This window comes from Falco naumanni, chromosome 3 (genome assembly GCF_017639655.2).
Source record: "Falco naumanni isolate bFalNau1 chromosome 3, bFalNau1.pat, whole genome shotgun sequence".
Lineage (NCBI taxonomy): Eukaryota > Metazoa > Chordata > Aves > Falconiformes > Falconidae > Falco > Falco naumanni.
In genome coordinates this window covers 88,164,847-88,186,637 of record NC_054056.1, presented here as the reverse complement: position 1 = coordinate 88,186,637, position 21,791 = coordinate 88,164,847, and the positions used below count along the sequence as shown (strand labels likewise).

Sequence of the window (21,791 nt, the reverse complement as noted above, 5' to 3'; positions counted from 1 at the left end):
TTCCAGTTGCTTGTCATTACTTGCTTCCTACTGATTTGTGGGTTTTAAGATTTGTTGTTGTAGTCAAGTAAGGAAGGAGGCTGAGCTCTCTACAGCTAGTTACTGTCAAAATCAGGTTTATTAGCCTCAATTCTTTAAAATATCATTTCTTTGTGAACACAGCTAATTTTGATCAGTTAGACTTAAAAATAGAAGCACACACATGGGAAGCCTTGTGTGTTCAATCTAGCCGACCAGCTGTGTGGAGTCACTGAGGGAAGCAAGCAGTTGACGATGCTACTTCTTGAGAACAGTTTTTTACAGATGACGCACATAAGAATATATAGCTGTTCCCACCACCAGCAGTATTCTGGAATCTTAGCTGATGTTGTAGCAGCTAATCTCCCTCCTACGGTGGATATAGTATTCAAATAACCAGGAAAAGATGCTATGTTCAAGCTTGTTCAAAGTTCCTGTGTAAGAGGTACTTCCGCAGCACAGTTCTCCCTCATAGTACTGTAGATATCTCACATGGGTCAGATTAACCTCATTCTAAAAGTTTCTTTCTGTTCTTACAGAGGATGCCTGGAGTCATCAGAACAGATACAGATATCTGCATTGGAGATATCTAAAGACAGGGAAAGTGATCCTAACCTGTCATTATGTGTAAGTCCCATGAAAAGCTGGATTTACAGCACTTTTGAAAGACTGATCATACCTAACACATTAATTCAGACCTCTTGAGGTGTTGGTTTTTTTTCTTTTCTTTTACACAGTTCTTGATTAATCTAAAAGTCATAAGGAGTTCTGGGAATGAAATGATCTGGACCTCAAAGGTACACCTGTGTTAATAACTAAATCTATCTGAGCCCACACTCGGGCATCTTTTAATTTACTAACATTTATGTAGCCTAGGAGTCTTCTCCTTGCCAGCTGAATATCCTAATCCTCTAGCTATGGTTTTAGGATTTCTCACTTGCCCCTGAATGAAAGCTTGTATTCCTGCATGCCTTGCAAATGGTCTTCAGAAGGAGAGAAAGCAAACTGATGAAGAATACCTTTTTGCTTGATGACTAAGAACATTTGCCCAGAAGCTGAACTACTATGCAGTTATAGTTGCATAGCACAAAGAAACATAAATACAGTTGCTCTGAAGCTCATTTTAACAGAGACACCTAACTGAAATAACTACTCAAGTCAAAAAGAAAACTAGAATTTAACTTTTTTCTTTCCCACTTCTGTGAGATGGTTTATTTTTCCCATTACGCAGCATGCTAACACTCATTAATGCCCTCCACATGAGATGAAGGCACCAAGCTCCCCATAGTGAAGCCCACTTAGCATAATAGAGGAGTTTGCAGACTTGAGCATAACCATGTTTCATTTTGTGCTTGGTTTCAAGGCCTAAAATGAGGTTTTTAGGTTCCTCTCCAAAGATAAGAGACCAAGAAGCAAGGCAAATGCCAGACACTTTGTCAAAGTGTATTTTTATTGATTTTTCATGCAGAGTGAGGATGAATCTATCCTTTGAATCCTTGTTTCACTTATTTTTCACAGGCAGGCTTTGAAGGACCCCACTTCAGGCCTATTAGATACTTAAAACATTATCTGGTGTCTAACTATTTTCAAAACCAGCTACCAAATTCTGAAAGAGAAAGGACATAAAAAGATGCTCTTGAATATTCGTCTAAATGTGTATTAGGTTGCCTTCATTTATCTACAGATCAGTTATTACCTCTTCCAAATCACTCCTGAAAGTGGGATTCAGATGTTTTCATAATTTTGTCCACAACATTCCTATACCCTGTGTTACATGGTTTGATCATTATACAATTTTAGAAACGCACAAATACTATAACACTAGCATTAGGAAATTCCATAGATTGGTCAAATATCAGAATAGGTCAGAATCACAGAATCACAGATTAGAATTTTTCTTATTCCATAGTGATCATGTTCTGACACTGTCAGTCACTTGAAAATTTCTTAAATTTCAAATAGCCACATTGAGCTAACTGTGCTGTTCCACGAGCTCATTCCTATTCAGTGTAACAGTGATCACATTCAGACGTCTAAATCTGAAAACAGAGATGAAGAAACTGTGCTTCATTACCCCTACAAAGCAGTACTTTAATCTTACTTCAGAAATAGTTGTAATGGTATCACTGAGGCCACTAATATAGGAATGTCTCCCAAACTAAAATAACATGCAAGTCCACCAATCTGAAAAAAACCACAGATGTTCATTCGCTGCTGTGAAATTTTGAACATGAAAAGGTACTGTGGATAGTTACTAGCACAACATAAATTTTTGTACTCTAAATTTTAAAGGTTTTTTTAGTTGATACCTGGTATTAAAACCATGCAAAACCAAGAAAATAAAATTGACTGGAAAACAAATTCAAAACTCAGTCTTTGCTTTGAGTTTGTGACTGCCAAGTGCAGTATGAATGACTTGGCGGGTTTTTCAATTTCTTCCCAGCTGTGCAACACTCTTAGACTTCTAAATTAGACCCTTTTTGGCAAATCAATAAGCATTTACATTTGGAAAACAGTAGTCCTCATCAAAAGAGGCCAGGTTGTGGGAAAGTAATTACTCTTAATGTGGAAGAGAACAAGAAACCAAATCATAGAAAGAAAGATGCATTAATGAATCCATTTTCCACAGCTTCACAGATGAAGGGAAAAATAATTTGGCTCAATATGACATAATAACCATTTGTATCATGAAACAGACAGGAACTTAGTTCTTCTAACTTGAACCTAGCACAGGGTTTGACATTATTCTTTAAAAATAAGGATAAACAGTTCAGGCTTCTATTCCCTGGAAACACTGAAAACATTTGGCTTCATTGCTGTCTCTAGAGTCTAGAAAGATCTCCTTTGAATCACTGTGACATGGGAACAGTAAATGTTTAGTGATTTCCAGCTATGGTATAATATTTTGCTTCCAAGTTTTTTCTGCCCAGAATGTTGAATTCTCTAGCACTAACACTTAGTCTTTCAAAAAACAAGGTTTTTTAACTAACATTTCAAAACTATAAAATATGGCATCAACACCTAGGAAAGTCACCAAAATAACACTTAACCATTATGGAGGATTCTTTTTACTTTAATAAATGTACACAGCTATTCACATTTCCATGTCAAACAAATCAATGGAATCATATTCTAAGAGGCTGCATAGTGCTGATAACCAACAGAAAGAAAGTTTTGAATCAGTAGCAGAAGTTATTTTAATCTCTAAAGTCTAATTCTAGATATAATGACAGCTCTATATTTTCATCTTGAAAGTTCAAGCGAGTTTACATGGACAAAACTGTCACAGTTACACTGATATCTGGTACTTATAGAGAGTTTTCTATCCTTTTTTCCTAGTGTAAAAATTAAAATGTTTTTTTGGGGTGTGGATTTTAATTTTCTTAACTTCCTACTTTCTGCAGACATCATCTGGCAGGCAACAAATAGTAATATTTAGTATGTTCCAGAATAACTAGTGCACAACACTGAAATAAAAAGAAAGATGTGTTGACCTAACCAAATTATTCTCATAAAACATCCTCCAGCTCTCTTTTGGATATGAAAAATCATGTTAAAAACTACACAATAAGTATCTTCAAAAGAGACACTGATTGGGAAAGAAATTGAATAAAGCTTTGCAACAGCTTAGATTTTTCTGTCTTCTCTTGGATGCTTTACAAAACAAAATCCCCAAGGAAACAGCATTCACATAATTACAGGACAATATATGGGACTTTCATATTCCCTTCTCCATGAAACCTGCATGGTAAAATTTCGTATGCCATTGTACTAGTATCTGGTAGGAAACAAAACCACCTAATGTAGTAGTCAAATTCCATGTCCCAAACATTTTAGTTTATCCATGTTTAATGATCATAACATACAAAGTGGTATGATTTTATTAATTTGGTATTTAAAATAAAACTCCTTAGCTTTATAACAATTTTTGGAGTGAAACAGCAGATCTAAAATTACCAATCCTATGATTTCATAAGAGGTTCAAGGGAATTAATTATAAAGAGCATGGAAGATGTTTTCACATCCCTATGAGCCAATATATGCTGTCATTTCCAGCTGTAATAGTTTAATGTGAAAAACAACAGCTTTCAGTTAACACAGACTTATACAAGATTGCAAAATTATTTCCACTCATCACCTCTCTAATACATGTGTAGGAGTAGGGTTGGTTACAAGCAGTTTATCTTCTCTTTTAAAATTTATATAATATAGAAATTAACTACTGATTGAGTTTTCAGTTCGTAGAGGAACTGGAGGGCCTTTGAATAAAAATAAAGAAAACCAGAGCACTGAAATTCTGGCATCCCATCCCAGTACTGTGAACTGTGCTAACAAAACACAAAAGTCAATCTCAGTGACAGTATTTTTTAAATCAAGCTTTGCAAATGAGAAAAACACAAGACATATAAAGCTCTTAGCAAAAGCCTTTCAAAGATCTTTCCCTTTCAAATACCCAGAAGAGTCCTCTCAAAAGTGTTTCTCTGGTAGACTGAAATATAATTCTCTAAAACTGAATCTATCTCTTACAATAGCTTCCTGTTTTCCTGCCAATCCACATATAGATATTGCTTTGCCATGACTTACCCAGTTTCTGCATTGATATATTTAGATCAATAATGACATCTGTAAGCACTACACAGGTCTGAGACTATCAAATATAATGTAATTTGCTTTGTTATACAGTTAAATTATACCTACTTCGTTTTTCATTATCCCTGAACTATTGAAGTTGCACCAGATTGTAGTCTGTCTTGTCAGGCATTTCCATGCAGTGTATTCCAGCCACAGCTTTTCCTGTCCACTTTTCCTATCCTCTCTTCCCATACATAATTATTGTAGCAAGCCAAAACTAGCACTGGTGAAGGACCACCGTGCTTAGACCACCATTTATGACCTCACTCTCACCTATCTTCAGTGGCCTTATGACTTATTTTTAACCCCAGTGCAGTGTAGTGAAAAAGCAAGGTTTGTTTTTTCCCTTAAATATACAGGTTAAGTTTCATCAGAAATCTCTGCATGCTTCTGCTCTTTTGGTTTTTTAACAACATCCTGTAAGTGGAGTACAAAAACAGTAATGGCCAAGTAAATTCTCCCAACTATAGACTTCAGTCTCTAAGGATGACAATCAAGAATCTTTCATGAGCTCTGAATTCTCATGCATACAAAATTTTCTGCTGACAAAAAGCCTATGTCAACAGTCTTTAGCAACTGTGTAGTTATAGCTGTTTGTAACTTTCCTGTGTTGTACTACATTTAGTGTTAAATAATTTCCATTTCAAAATGGAACTAAATCTCTAAACTGTGCTCTTCCTTGTAGCAAGTATAGCATTTTACAAGTAGCATGGTGCACCACAAAAACCCTTGAGATATATTATTTATGGCTTAAAACAATACTGCTGCCAAACAGTGTTTTCTGACACTAAGAGAGGATTTTTGTGTGTCAAACTGGTACAGTTAATATCTGTTTGTCGTCTGTAAACACTACTGCTTTTAAAAGCTTTTGCTAGTATTAATATGAACCATTGAAAAACTTAAGTGGTTGCCAGTCCTTGCAACTTTAGTACCTTTCATTGGTTTGCTATTTCAGAGAAGTGAGTTTCTACTAGCAACAGATGAATGGAAAAATTCTGAAATCTCTTTTCATAAGACCTGCTACTTGAAGGACTGTAATAGTTGTCCATTTTGTACTACACTCTATAAACACTAGCATACACTACAAAGAGTATCCTGTTTTGTGGTCCATTCTTGGACTATACTTTTTGTCTCAGTTGCTACATACTTTTCAAAATACCTTTTTAAACAACAGAGTATCTTTAAAAAGATGGGTGGAATCTGCTTAATTAGAGCACATTTGCTAAAACTCAATTAAGTGACCAAAACAATTAAAACCTTTCTTAACTTCTTAACGCTAACTTAACCTTTTTGCTGACATTTGTTATTTGCACATTAGTGCAATTTCAAATTCAACAACCTCCCTTGGACATAAAGAGCAGAAAATTCATGCATAAAAAAGAAAATAATTAAAATCTAAATGGGATGGAAAGAGAAAAAATATAGTTGTTTTTAGATCTTCAAGATTCTGTTCTAATGGGTATCTCAGACTGCCTCATCAAAAACTGACTCGTTAACTAAAATCATGTCACTCACGACACTCAGTAAAATACTGTAAAAGCAGCTCCTAAATATGTTGAGTTGCAGAGCAGTCATGAATTGGCATATATAAGTATGCTGTTGCCTCGGCCATAATAAATTAACTTACTTTATCTAATCAAAACAATTCACAAGGCACAGAATTATGATGTGAACTCAAAATCAGGCATCACTGTGCAACATCCCAGATAACTGGACATTCAAATTAAGTCTCTCTCACGCTGTTTGAATCCATTGTGTTTCTGATCATTCCTGTTCCATCTCATCAGCATACTTTGTGCTGAAAATTGATTGGATATTTAAACTGTGTTGTGATGCATAAATATAGCACAACATTGATTTTTTTAATGAATCTAGTTAATTCCTAGTGGAGGAGCAGTACTGAAAAACAGCGATACAACCTTTTCTGATGGGTAAAATATATTGAGAACATCCTTTTCTTTGCCACACCAAGTTCAAGCTATTTGTATCTAAGCATGTTTTCCAAATTTGTTTTTTCTCTAAGTAACTCATAATAAATATCATGACTAAATATGAAAGCTAATATTACAAAGCTGCAAATAGAAATGTAACAAAAAAAGGGAAAAGATTATACATAATTGTAGTCTAATGTAATTGATTGTAAGAATGAATGTGGTGTACATTTTTCTTTCATCAGCTTAGAATATCTGGGGGCTTTTTAGTGCCGTTTGGTGTTTTGGTGGAAGTTGCTTTGATTGTGCTCTTATTTCTTTTAGATATATTGAATGGGATGATTTGCTTATATAAAACCTCATGACCTGGTCCACCACCTTCAAAATTTTTTACCACAGAAGCAGACACATTATATCAATCTCTATGTCTAAAATTACACTTCTATAAAGTTTTTAAACCATACTTAGTAGTTCATCACAAGTAACTGGAGTAAATGTGATCACCCTCTTTTTATAGATAGGAAAACCGAGACAGCAGAGCACTGAACTTTATTAAAAGAGGACAGTGACCTTGTGTACTGGGTTTCAATGAGATAAAGTTAATTTTCTTTATAGTAGCTTCTGTGTGGCTATGTTTTGGATTTGTGCCCAAAGCAGTGTTGATAACACAGGGATGTTTTAGCTATTGCTGAGCAGCGCTCACACAGCGTCAAGGCCTTTCCTGCTCCTCACCCCACCCCACCGGCCAGCAGGCTGGGGTGCTTGAGGAGCTGGGAGGGGGCACAGCTGGGACAGCTGACCCCAGCTGGCCAAAGGGATATGCTTTACCATATGATGTCACACAGCAATATATAGCTGGGGAAAGAACGGGTGATGTTGGGAGTGATGGCGTTTGTCTTCCCAAGTAACTATTAATACATACTGGAGCCCGGCTTTCCGGGAGATGGCTGAACACCTGCCTGCCAATGGGAAGTGGTGAATGAACTCCTGGATTTGTTTTGGTTGCTCATGCAGCTTTTGCTTTATCTATCAGACCGTCTTTATCTCAACCCACAAGTTTTCTCACTTCTACCTTTCCAGTTCTTCCTCATCCCACTGGTGGGAGGAGTGAGTGAGTGGCTGCGTGAGGCTTAGCTTCCCGCTGGGGTTGAACCATGGCATGGACATAAAGGAACCTTCTAGCAGCTTTTCACAGAGTCCACCCCTGTAGCCCCCTGCTAAGAAAACCTTCCCATGCAAACACAAGACAGATGCCTATGAGAAACTTCAACTAGAAAGAAACCTCACAGAAGTTGCTACCAATCCTACTGACCAACACTGTCCCATGTTTCCTGTCTTCTCTCCCACCTAAATTTCTCTGCTCTTTGTTCTGTATTTATTTTGTAGGCTTCTTGGGTCAGTGGCTATATTTTAGCACTATCTTTCTACAGCACCTACTGTAATAGAGTCTCAGAAAGTTCAAAGAAAATATAAATAATTTTTTTTTCTGTATCTCCCTGGTCAGTACCTTTGATACAGTGATTTCTGAGAGCTATGAGATAGAATTGGGTCCATTAGATTCAATTTAAAGAATTTAAAGAGAGTATGAGGGAAATAGCTCATACTCACATGCAGTAATTAAGAGGAATAATTCTCTTAGAAATTTAGTGCAGCTTTTTAAGCAAGTGTCTTTTGATAATATTTATATGCTATGAAAAAATAAAATTAAATATTGTTGTTGTGACTATTTTATGACAGCTCTGAGAATATATTGTAAATTTTTATGCTGTCACAAAGCATAGCTGCAAGCAATCCCCATGTACAGATATTGGTAGGTGGACAAATTGACACGATAGCTCTCATTCACTTTCTGCTTCACTTTGTGTTATTTTTTCCCAGACAAATGTAAAAATATTGAGACAGTAATTTTTAGAGTATTATACTACTTTGTATTCTTAGTTAACAAGTTAATATGTAGTGAGCCATGCAGTAAAATGAATACTCTCATCATAATCTTGTTCAAATCTAATTTCCTCTAGGATGGTTTGAGGAAAATCCTTAGCTGGTGTACCTGTTGTAATTGCACTGAGTTCAGCGTATATCCTTTCATTTATAAATATATTGAATGTCCAGATTCACTTACCTGTATGATAGCTGTTTGGAGAAGCATTTGAGCTTCCTGATCCAGACTTAGGAAGAAAATAATAATAATAAAAAAGATTAAAAGTAACAAAGTCCAATAGTTTCCAAAACTGTTGTTTCTTAATGCCTGTCTTAACCACTCTGAAGTCCAAATGCTGAAATTCACTGTCTCGATGAAATGCTTTCCTGTAAACAATGGGTTTAGTTTGTTTTACTTCTGCACAAAGATAACATTTGCTTTTAAAATAATTTTCATAAGGGCTAAACGGTGCCCACAAGACATGGTTCATTGTAATGATGGCACAATAAGGTTATACCTTATGGTGCAGCCTAAAAGACTCTTCCTTAGTTTGGGAACTAGCAGTTGTTTACTGTTAGCCTATTACAGAAACAAATCACAGTCCTACACTGTTAACTGGCTCTTTGAGACACCCCACCTGTTCCCTTCAGGGGCCAGGGAAAAGCAGTACTGCAATGCGTGCAGAGCCAGCTTCATCTGTTCCTCCAGAGCTGAAGGGGGTTTGGTTCTGCCTTGTATAATGGATATATCTACCCCTAAATCTTTTTGGAAATTACAGAAACCCCACTTAGTCTACAACTCTTTGAAACACTTCCCATAAAACTCTTAATATAGCTTCTGGCATACACACATAGACAGACAGCTATAGAGTAAAAGGTAGATAAAGTGAAAAAGCTGAGAGAAGTCTGTTACCATAGAGTTTCTACCATTTTAAAGGCGTGTGACTGAAAATTGAATCTTGCCCAAGATCTGTTCCTTACAACACTTTGCGTTAAATCAAACTTATAGCTCTAGGTGCATTAAGTAGACAGCTAACAGTAAAGCAACTGTAGAAAACTGTCAGGTTGCTCAGGGCCTGATCCTGCAAACATGAACAGACACACAGAGCTTTATGAAAGCTAGTTTTCCCAAGGAGGTAAATGAAATGACATGTAGAAAATGTATTTATTCCTGTGCATGTCTGCAAGGATGGATCTTCTATTTTATAACTTCTAAAGTCATGAAGCAATAAAACCAAAAACACTGAAATAGCTTGATTTGCCCTATAGTGCTGGAGAGAGTAACTAAGAATAGAGATTGCCACAGAGGAAGTGAAATATAGGATGCAGGTCCGTTGAGCAGAGCAATCGGTTTCTGGCTTTCAATTGTACTGGCAGAGGTCATCTCCCTGGTGACAGAGAGATCAGTTGCTGCTGGCAAGGAGATTTACAAATGGTTATGTACAGGATGTTCTATGACTATTGCATAACTGTAGGTTACCAGTAGTCATGCTTTTCAGCAAAGCTATATGTGGGTTATTGGATAATCATTACTTTCCTCTAGTGACAGGAATGCATTGCCCACTTTGAACTGCTGACAGGTAGGTATGCAATGGATGGAGCAGAGGTCGAGCAGGCTGTGCAATATGAATGGTGAAATAAAGCCAGCATCTTCTCAATCTCTTTCTTTATGATGTTGACCCACAGACCCCAGCGTGGGTGGACTGTCATCCAGGACGCACATCATGAACCACTTCATTTCTCAGAGGGAAAGACTTCAAGAACATGTTTATCTCAAGGCAGGTCAGGCCAGAGGGCTTTCACTCTTTTCTTTCGCAAGTACCAGCTTTTCTCTGTAACTCACTGCCTCGTCCTACATGTGCCAGCCTAAGATCAAAAGGGCTGCCTGCCTCTTCTGAGGTTGTAATGCTGCTCTAATCCCATCATTAAGAAGCACTTGAAAGTGTACATTACTGGCAATTTTATGACAAATTCTGTACCTGGAGAAGTAGACAAAATTTTAGCTTTGGTTAACCTCGCAGTCTTCCTTTTTGCACCTACTGTATCATTTTCTTATCTGATTGTAATTATGCCCAGGTGTCCTCTTTAACCATAACTTTTGACAAGATGGTTTGTTTTTCTCAATAAATGATGACTGACAAGTAAGAACTCCACTTCCCATTTCCCATCACTTATACAGTAAATAGCATATAATAAATCAAAACTCAACCTCCCTGTCTAAAATAACATGCCATTAAAAAAAAAAAATAACAAATTAAAGCTTTACTAAACTGTGGCAAATACGTCTTATTTCAAGTATCAATAACAGCTGCAGTAACTTTTATTAATTTATTTTAGAAGTTAAACTGTCTTGTACAAATGAAAAATATTTAGCAGCAGAGAAAAACCCTCAGCAAAATCTAGAAACTACTGCAAATTTCAGCAACTCTTCTTCTATCAGCAGAAAAAAAACTCCATTTAACTAGCTCTCAGTAATTAAATAGCACAAGAAGAAAACTGAATATAGAAAATATTAGATATCCTTCTACAAAAAGGCAGAAAAGAAGAGGGTCCCAAAGCATGCAACAGAAAATTATTAAGTTCATAGATTAATTGTTGAGACTAGAAAAGAACTTAAACTAGGAAGAATAGTAACTGGCTTATTTATAAAATACCCACCAGCAGTCCACTGAAAAATACTAAATGACTTTCAGGAGTCCATCCAGATGTGAAAGTAAAAAAAAAAAAAAAGACCTTTAAAAAAGCAGTATCTCTGCTTTTCAAATGGTAACAGAGTTAATATCTATAATTAGTATGAATGCTTCAAAACAAAAAAAAAATACTTATGTTATTGGAAAGACCTTTTTCACTGAGTGAAAATTTTGTCTTTTAACAACAAAAGCACTCTACCAGATCCTACTCATCAATGCTAATTTTAATGAAACTGCAGAAAGTTGGAAGACTCTGCTTCTAGTCTTTAGATGTCAACAAACTCCAACTGTTTAAATTGTGCAAGACCAAGAGATTCAGATAATCAAGTAGGGTCAACCACAGAAATATTGTAGCCATAGAAAGGAAAGAATAAGACTTGATGCCAGCTGCTTTTCTTTAAGCTGAAATTATGTTAGAAATCATCCCAGCACAAAAAATACAGCATCAGTAGTTTACAGGACTCAGGATATAATGAAGTTAGTTACCAGGTGAAAAAGATAATAATTCAGTCCACTAAAAAATATTTCCAAAGTAAGCATCACTTATATTGCAGCATCTTATATGGGAGAAAATTAAACAGTAGTAGCAACAATGGAGAAATTTAGTTTAGACAAGCAAAGGGGAAAAAGTTGAAAATCCATCATGGTATTATAACCTCCCATATTGATTTGAATATTTCCTAAATGAAAAATATTTTTGCATATAAAAACACTGTTTGGTCTCAAAGATACTAGTGCTTGTTACAGTGATGTTTTGAAAGTATGACCTTAGATGTTTGGGTTTATGTTATCTTCATGTTCCTTGACAGTCTGACCCTACAGTTTTACTCAGTGGCTTTAATACTGCCTTTCAAAATGTTATTCGTCAGTACTTTCTGTATGTGTATCACTCTGCATGTGCAAGATGGAGGTGCAGTGATAAAATACAATGAGCAAAAGGTATTAATCCTGCACTCTTAGATCATTCTTGCTCACTAATGCATCATGAAATATTTATTCAAAACAATCCAAACTCCGGTTACTTCTAATCACTCTCAAAAAAACACAACAGGCAACAAGGACATTTCCTTTTTCTCCACTGAAGTATGTAGTTTCTTCTTCAGAAAGCATCTACTGATGTTCACTGATGTCAACCTGAGTTATGAACAGCCATTGCAAAACTAGTTGCACTGCAGCCCTGAAAAGCCACGGAGAGAGTGTTATAGTATTAGGAAAGGTAGTTGCTTGCATTTGTCAGAAGTCTTACACCTTAAGATCCAGAATTCTAGCAAACAAAAGCTGTTACAAGGAATTGAACTGAAATGAAAGGGTCTCTTTGCAGAAGGATTACCTACAAAACACTTCATAAGATTAGGGTCTGACACTCACTCTGCAGATAGGTTCAGCAGAAAACACATGCAAAAGAAAAATCCTATATTTAGTGCTTATCTCAATATTAGAAAACTGAGAAATGTTCACCAGATATATAGTACATTCACTGACAAATCAGTTGTCCTCGTATAAAAAGTCACATGGTGAAGTATTGTCTTCTGAAATCAATGACAGTACTCTCAATGAGTTCAGAATCCTCACGACTTCATCAGCCTCATATGTATGTGTAAGTACAGGGGATAAAGGGTGGCTGTGACTTTTACTTCTGAATTTCCCCACCTTTTGGAAACTGCATCCACTGTATACTAATCTTTGCCCAGTATACATATCACTGTCAATACACTTCTAAAAAAATAAAAAATCCTGTCTCGGAGGCTGAAATTCATTTTTTGGATTGATTTCTGGCTTTTTTTCGGTGGTCTATTTATAATTTCAGTTCTTTTAAGGAGTATTGAATATTTGAACATACAGAAGAAGAAAGCTTTTTATCCCCTGTAGCAGACATTCCAACTTGTTAGCTAGGTTCTCTTAACATTATGATGTCTTAGGTTGCAAATTTGAAAAAAAAACCCTCACTGATTGCAAGCATTCCTAATGCCATTTTATTGGATTCCTATTAAATAGATATAACATGTTAGGGTATATTGCACAAAGCTAAAAGAAATACTTCTAAAATACATAGAAGTTACAAACCAGTGAGATCTCTTGATTTCTAATCCAGCACTCATCTTTGCATTGCTTTTTACATTGCAAGACCAGTAGCTGAACAATATGCAAAAATATATGCAATGAAATGAGAAAAATCATATACTTTTCCTATAAAGTTACACTTTATCAAATATCTTTAGCCAACACACTGATAATCTTATCTCTAAATGCTTTTAGGCCACTTCCTATTAACTCTTGGTAAGCATTTATGAGACACAGTCCATTGCAGCAGATTCTTGTTATTGATCTCCCCTGCTCTGTTTTTAATCTTTTACAATGCATTAAATTCCTTTTATCTGTATATGTACAAGACCCCTTTCAATTAGTTTAGTTACTACTATTGCAATAACATGTCTGGTATCTATGTAAAATGTGCAGTAGTCAAAGAGAGCATTGCCAATATACAGGGTACTTTAGTATGACTGGGACTACTCCCATTTTTAATGATTTTAGTAGGAGAATCCTTACTGCTTTATTTCTCAGTATTGTCTACATAACACTTTGATGTTTTAGATTCAAATCAATTATCAAAACATATACCTTGTAATCTGTTGCCTACTGAGTCTGGACTTTTCCTCCTTTTTTTCTGTTTTTAGGAAGAAAATATGGATTTTGCAATACCAACTTAGACATGCAAAGGGCTCAACAGAATAAATAATGCATTTTCAGGCTAAGCACTCCATTTAGTGCTTTTCAGCTTTGAAGGTGACATGGGTAATAGCTGCAAAATCAACTGGGCTCTTTTTATTTCACCTAGTATTACCAGATCAAAATAATACTACTTAAACTGAGACGGCAAACAAATACCCTCTTTTTGTTTTTCCTGTCCTAGTTTCTAAAAACTCCCAAAAGAAATAAGTTCCTTGATGTTAGCAAGAAGAAAAAAATATCTTCCATTTATGAAGGATCCTAAATGGCCAGGAGTGTGACCAGTGAGAAATCACAGGCTTCAGTACAACACACATGCTTATCAGAATCTTGCAAAATCAGCTTTCTGAATCTAGTTTGGTATTTTAAGTATCCCAATAAAGCACCAGTACACTTTGGTATGAAATGCAGTACAATTCCATTCTTCACAGAAGTATGTCATCATTGAAAGAAAAAGGATAGTTATATTTATAGGAGAAAATATACCTAGGAGTACTTTTTATGTGTTATATTTTCATATAGAATGCCTTTTTTTCATTCTTAGAGAAGACAATGACATTTAGTTTTGATAAGCAGGTAAAAAACAAATTTTTCAGTTTTTCAGTGGCTTATTTTATTGTGCATTGGTAATTGACACAATTGTAATTGGAATTATGTGTGTTCATTTAAAATTGACCTTGCTGAGCTATATTTATTTTCAAAAGATGTCTTCTACATCCAGAAACTCCTATTCAAACATTGGCTTATCAAGCTCTAAATTTCTTTCATTTTTATGAATAAAGCTCAGCTCTGTTTCCTAACTAGGATAGCCTAAAGATTGAATCTTAATCTGTTCAATATTTTCTAGCATATTCTATGGAACCAGAAGATTCACACCGTATCTAATACTTATCTTTTAATTTCTTTTTTTTTTTTTCTTTTCTCCTTTCCTTCACAAAATTAATTTAACAGAGCATGGTAAGTCCTGAAATATATAGCTTTTTTCTTTACACTGTAATGGCTAATCAAGATTTACTTGGTTTTCTGCAGTGCTATTTCATGTACTGCAGCACCCCCTTGGATGGTCTATTACCCTGAACATCTCTAGTGCCTAAAGAAGAGAAAAGAGCAAAGAAAAATATTTGCTGGATCACCAGGAACGTCTGGCTGCACTTTTCAATTTGCTAACACAAGCACTCTTAGCTGCATCCTGCCAATGACTATCAGCCAAGGAATCTGCCATCATTTTAGGATATGTGCATGATTGCAAGAAAGGGGGAAAGATAATCTTATAAGAAGACCATGTCTTGGAAGAATGTGCCTTGTGCTGGTGGGTGTAGTGAGCCACAGCAGAAGACATTGTAAGGAGACAGTGTCTTTGAGCAGAGTATAATCACAGACCTTGACTGTAGAGACCTGTATGTTAGCATGAGGAACAACTATAGAACCTGTACTGCGACTGTCTTTGACTCATTCCTATGGCAATGTATAGGAGCGTACTGCTCTCAGTGAACATCAGTGAGTACTGGATGAGCTTGGCTTATTAACTGCAACAGAGAAGCTGTACATGGTTCCCAGACAGTGCATGTGGATGACTCTATCTATAAGTATTGCTTTGTCCTGAGATTAAGCAGCCTACCTGCATGAAACAGCCCTTTACCTGACAGCAGAAATGATTAATGGATTTGTTTACCTCTAAGAAAATCTAGTAAATGGCAATGCACCTGACCATGGACAGCATCTGCAGAGTGTGCCATGATCAGCGTGAAAGTGCTCGTCTGATGCTGCAGCAACCAGCATCCCCAGAATCACCAGGGACATCAGATTGCTATTTCCTATTCTATTGCTTCCATTAACATCAGAAAGGACATAAGTTTATTATCACCTTTTCTACCATTTTCTTGCTATCACCTTTTCTACTATTTCTATGCTTTCCACAATAAACTAGTTAATTAGCACTTGGGTGTCCATACCTTCCTTCTTAGGATACAAAAAGAACTGGTACCCCCTCAGTGCAAAACAAGTCAGCCCACGAACAGACTGTAAAACGGAACCCAAACATTGCCAGGACCTCCCTGTCAGAAAGGTCAGTATTAAATCACCCATTTTTCCTAAGTGAAACTAAACTTTTTTCTCCTTTAGATCTGATCAATGCTAATTATTCTTCTTTTCTGTATAGAAAAACTGTCATATACTAATTCTGTGAGTTTGCTCTACAGCACAAATGAGCATTACTAACAGTGAATAAAAGAAATCACACTAAGGGAAAACCTCTGTATTTTCACACACCACTAATAAGGCTTTTGAGTATGTTCTCTGTGATGTTGGCAGACTAGATCAGATGATTGATCATTAGCCAATTTCCAAGAAGGCCTCAGGCAAGAACAGTATCAAAAACCCCCACTTTAAACACTATAAGCTTCTATATGCAAATTAATGGGAAATAGGAATACACATGAACAAGCTGTAGATTATCCATGAATTTTTAACGGTTTTTTTTCTTCCCCTATAACTGTAGACAGTTCTTGGAAAATTTTGTAGCTTTTACTCATGGTGGGGGTTTTGTAGTTTGGATTTTATTATATGGGAATCAATTACAATGCTAACACATAGAGCAAGTTTAATGAACAAATTTTCATACCAGTGTACTTGATTTAAAATTTTCACTTCTTTTCAAACAGCAGTATTTCAGGGTTTGGAAACTTGTGAAACTAAAAATGTAGGTTTGCTTCAGAAATCACTCGCCCCATTTCAGAAATCTTTATAAATTATCTCAAACAAAATGGAGAGAGAAAGTGGAGATTTGGATCACTGATCTAGAAAACACTTTAGCTGAATATGGCTTCTCTCTTTTTTCTTGGATCAATGATACTAAAGTGCTGTGGTTGCACACAATGGATGACATGAAAAATGAGAATGAAATCCAAAATCTTACCTAAAAAAAAAATCAAATTGGATCATTTACAGTTTTGTTCTACTTTGGGGGCTTAGATGCTTGGGTAAGTTATGAAGTACCATCTGAGCTGCAGTGCAGTTGCTGGCCATGGGTCTAAAAAGATCTGACCTGCTAATTTAAGTTATAAACTCATTTATCACTGGGGGATAACCTAGTTTGTGTTACTTTCCTTCTTCTCCTGTCTAGTAACAAATACAGTTACTACAGAGCAGGAGGCATATGGAATATGTTGCCCTGGGGCAACAGCTTCACCCACTGGAGCCCTACCTAATAAGTGCTTACATAAAAAGGATAGATCTGTTCTTAATGCATACAGAGAGTGAAACCTACCAATTTATGTCATAAAAATAGCTGTTAGTGCTTTGTTCCCTGTCTAGACCTATGGAGTCATGTATCTTGGAAGGAATGAGTTGGATTTCAGTGTTTAATAAATTTGAATCCATTACCACCAGCTCAATCCCATTACCTTCAAACGTTGGGTTAAGGTTTCTCTACATGAGAGGTTACCCTGGAACAGCCATTTTCCAGCTGTTTCTCCTGATTAACTCCAAGAGTGAAACCCTCAGTTTCTGGAATAAGAAACATAACTGGAATAAGACATTTTCTGGGATCAGGAAAATTGCAGACGGACTTAATCAAGATGAGTTAAGCCACTTTAAACTGACACCTTACCTCATTCAAAGTAAGTTTTTATGTATAGGAATTATGAACCTTAAGTCATAGTTTGAAGGCAACAGAGTTACAGTGAGTTTGGATGAAAAAGTTTCCTCTCTCATAAGAATGCTCAAGACCATTATTATTATGTTTGTTAATATTTTTATCTATTGTAATTATTCCATTCTCCCATAAAAGAGGGGGTGGGCGGGAAGAAACCCACAACATTTTCAAGTAGAAAATATAAAAATAAAATGCTGACATAGTAGACTTGCTCTAAATGGCCATGGCCTGTAAAAGAAAGTAGTTTTCAATTAATTGTTTCTAAAAAAAAATCCTATCTGTGTCAAAGGTTAATTGCAATACAGGAGAAGTTCATTGTCTGAGAGGAAAGTAACCTGTTGGCATGCTTATCTCCTACATTTATTATTCAGAGCTACTGACTAGAAGACAACATATGGGGTTTTTACAGACACAAGCAAATTACAAACGTTAAATGAGTTACAAAATCTTTCTTCCAGAACAGACACTTATTCCAGCTTCACCTGAAATATCTATAGAATGATTTATTCTGCATTAGATTTTTTTATTCCAATTTTACCTACCTGGATGATATTTTTGTAGGTATTAAACTTCCAAGGTACTGAACATGAGGCTAGATACCAGAAAGATAGTTTGTCCTTTCAAAACACTGTCTATATTTTCCATCATTAGTTAATTCATATCCTCCTTCCATCTCCTCAAGTAGAGATGCATTGCCCTCTTGGTATTGCTGACTAAAGAGACTGTTTAATTACTTCCCTGTGAAAAAAAATATTTTCTCAAATTGCACTGTTTGTAGTTACAGAACATTGTCTATTTTTAAAAAGAGACTCAAAAACAAGGCTCTCCAGAGGGATCTAAGGCTCTCCAGAGGGATCTGGGCAGGCTGGACCGATGGGCCGAGCCCAGTTGTAGGAGGTTCAACCAGGCTCAGTGCCGGGCCCTGCCCTCGGGTCACAGCAGCCCCAGGCAGCGCTGCAGGCTGGGGCAGAGCGGCTGGGAAGCTGCCTGGGGGAGAAGGCCCTGGGGGAGCTGGGTGACGGCCGGCTGGGCATGAGCCAGCAGCGTGCCCGGGGGGGCAAGGAGGCCCACAGCATCCTGGATTGTGTTGGAAATACTATGGCCAGCGGGACTAAGAAGTAGTTGTCCTCCTGTACTTGGCACTGGTGAGGCCACACCTCAAACCCTGTGTTCAGATTCGGGCTCCTCTTTACAAGAAAGACACTGAGGTGCTGGAGTGTGTCCAGAGAAGGGCAATGGAGCTGGTGAAAGGTCTAGAGAACACGTCTTGTGAGGAACAGCTGAGGGAACTGGGGTTGTTCAGCTTGGAGAAGAGGAGGCTCAGGGAGGACCTTATTGCTCTCTATGACTACCTGAAAGGAGGTTGTAGCAAGGTGGGTGTCAGTCTCTTGTCCCAAGTAACAAATGATATGGCAAGAGGAAATGGCCTCAAGTTGTGCCAAGGGAGGTTTAGATTGGATATTAGGAAAAATTTCTTCACTGATAGGGTAATCAAGTATTGGAACAGGCTGCCCAAGGACATGGCGGGATCGCCATCCCTGGAAGTGTTCAAAAAAGTTGTAGATGTGTGCTTAGGACTTTTTTCTCTCATTTCAAGCATCATGTAGAATGGAATAATTCATATCAAACCAAGCAATAGCTTAGGCAGCTAGCAACTCACAGATGAAGGTAGGATTGTCTGGGACAAGAGCAAAGGAGAGAGGGCAAAAGAAAGATGCAGAAAAGGAAATACAGAGAGCAAGGGAGAAAGAAAGAAGGGAAAGGGAAGGGCGAAGAAGAAAAGACAACCAGTCAATGAATGTCTTAAGAGAAGCAGCCACAAAACAGAGATTATGGAAAAGCTGAGTTAGAATGAGAAAAGGAAAGAATGTAATGTCCATAGTCTTATCTATCTTTAATCTATTCTTACAGTCAATTTAGCTGAGTAAGAGCTTACCAGACTTTAATTGTAAGAACTGGCAATAACAAACCACGGTCAGCAGGCATTCATTTGTCTATGGTTAATTTCAAACCAGTTCACCTATATGATTTCTTAGGTCTGTTTGCTGAAAGAATGTCTTTCAAGCGTACATGTAAACGTCTGATACTAAACAGCAAATTTTTAGATGAACTCAAAGGAATATCTTCATATCTTCAAAGGAATCTTCAAAGGAATTTTGCAGAAATACTGAATGTTCTGAAGCTTTGAAATCTAAACAATACACAGCAAGAACAGCATATTTACCTTGAAGAAAAGTGAATTGTGAAATTACCATTAATTCATTGCTCATATTTGACTCCATCTTTGAAACAGGTAGCTACCTGTTGAATAGAAGAATGCAAGTGAAAAGTCATCTGTTTCTTTTCTGTCTGGTAATTTACATAGCAATTTACTTTGTTCAAAGTGTAACAAAACACTGCTGACTCAGAGTACTAGCATTCTTAATGTTTTACTGAATTAGAAATATATACGCTAGGTAAAAATCACTAGAGGATTGAAATCTAATCTCTGGTATTGATAAAACAGGAATTTCAGGAAACCATAAGTAAAATCATAAAATAATTGTAGGGAGAAGCCTGATAAAGTGTAACAAGTTTGTGCTGAAAATATAAATTTCTATTAATTATATAGTAAATGTAACTTCAACCCTCCTGAAATAATGAGTGAAAATTCTAGACACCTGGAAGTGCTTAGAAACTGAAGCACAACTTAAAAGAGTACAACACTGATTTCCTTTTTCTTACATAAAATAAGGGCCATTTGTACAATTGCCAGTTTTATAATGACTAAAATTTTAGAATACATTTTCAGGCATTATTTGCAGGTTCAATTCCATGTACAAGTGTAGGATGATTTCTGACTTTGCTGCACAGAAAGTTAAGAATAATATACTAAAGACAGTTGCAAAATACTTTCTTCGAAAAAACCTTGTCTCCTGGCTGTCTGCTCCTAGAAGCTCTGAGGGACCTGTGGGATTTGCTGTGGCAAAAGGTTATCCAGGAACCTTAGGAAAGATGTAAACATTTCTTCATTTTCCAGGCACTGACTACAGGCACATAATTTTCTATCACAAGTAAAGCTCCTCTATTTGTCATTGGATAAGGCAGCTATATTAAATCAAAATCTGTTTTCCCAAAAAGCTCCTGAGAATCCGAGAAAGGAAAGCTTCTTCTTCACAGAAATGTACACAATAATCCCTTAAGTATCTCTTTTGAAAATGGCATTCAAGTGGTCTAAAATTACCCAAAAAATTATTCCCCCCCCCCCATCTTTGTATTTCATATAGTTAGATGGAGAGTACTTGTACAGCTAGGGAACAATAGAACCACATAATGTTACAAGAGCATTATGCAGTCAGTATCATTATCCAACTTAATAACACTGGCACCTGTGATGACAATAGAAAAAAAGAAACCTCTATATCTCTGTGCAACAGAACTCTCATGGTACCCATTGATTGCAGTCGCTAAGTATTCAGGACTTACACTGTCAAGGGACATTGCTTTCTTTTTTTTTAAAAAAAAAAAAAAAAAAATCAGATCACTTCCAAACACTGAAACTGACATTGGATTTTAGGTACCTTTACTTGGTGGCAACAGTTCACTCTTATATCCGAGGTGGGGCTCCAGCTATTGCAGCTCCTAGATAAGAACTGTTTCCATAGGAGGCTACAGTGCTTTGCTCCTCATTGCCCAAGCTACCACATCTCCCTCAGCAAATTCTCCACCAGAAGGGAATTTAGCTCAATTTTTTGCAGGTGCAGAAATACCAGTCTTACATAAAACTTTGCCTGTCATACACTGTGTCCATTATGCAATTTTAAATGTTGCATAAATATATACCAAATGCTATTAACTCTACAGTATAAGCTTTGAAATAAATGAACAGGAAAGTAGTGGAATAAAAAAAAAATCTGAAATTATGCTGCATTTCTTTTCAAACAATTAAACTGCCATCTTAAAATGCAGCATGCTAATTAAAGGTTTTGTGAAAGTCTAATTCGTCTCTTCCAAGGTTATGCAAGGAAACAGTAAAAAACAATGTTAATTGAGGGTTTTCAATGAAGTAATAAAAATAAGGCCAGTTATTAGTAAGGAGTCCAAGGCCATAAACAACATTTTGGTGATCTGCAAGTGTTCAGGCCAAATTGCAGCACCCTTTAGTGACTGGTAACTAAAGAAGAATATTGTGTGACAACACATGCAGAAAAGATTTAATTTTGTCACAGGCATGCAAACAGA

At 36.5% G+C, this 21,791-nt stretch overlaps 1 long non-coding RNA gene across 1 annotated transcript; it reads left to right on the top strand.

Annotated features, from left to right (window-relative positions):
- The first annotated feature begins 10,116 nt into the window (after positions 1 to 10,116).
- On the top strand, positions 10,117 to 15,855 carry LOC121085124. The gene is made up of 2 exons (XR_005826957.1): positions 10,117 to 10,283; positions 14,948 to 15,855. It is a non-coding gene; the product is annotated as an uncharacterized LOC121085124 (long non-coding RNA).
- Positions 15,856 to 21,791: the final 5,936 nt, after the last annotated feature.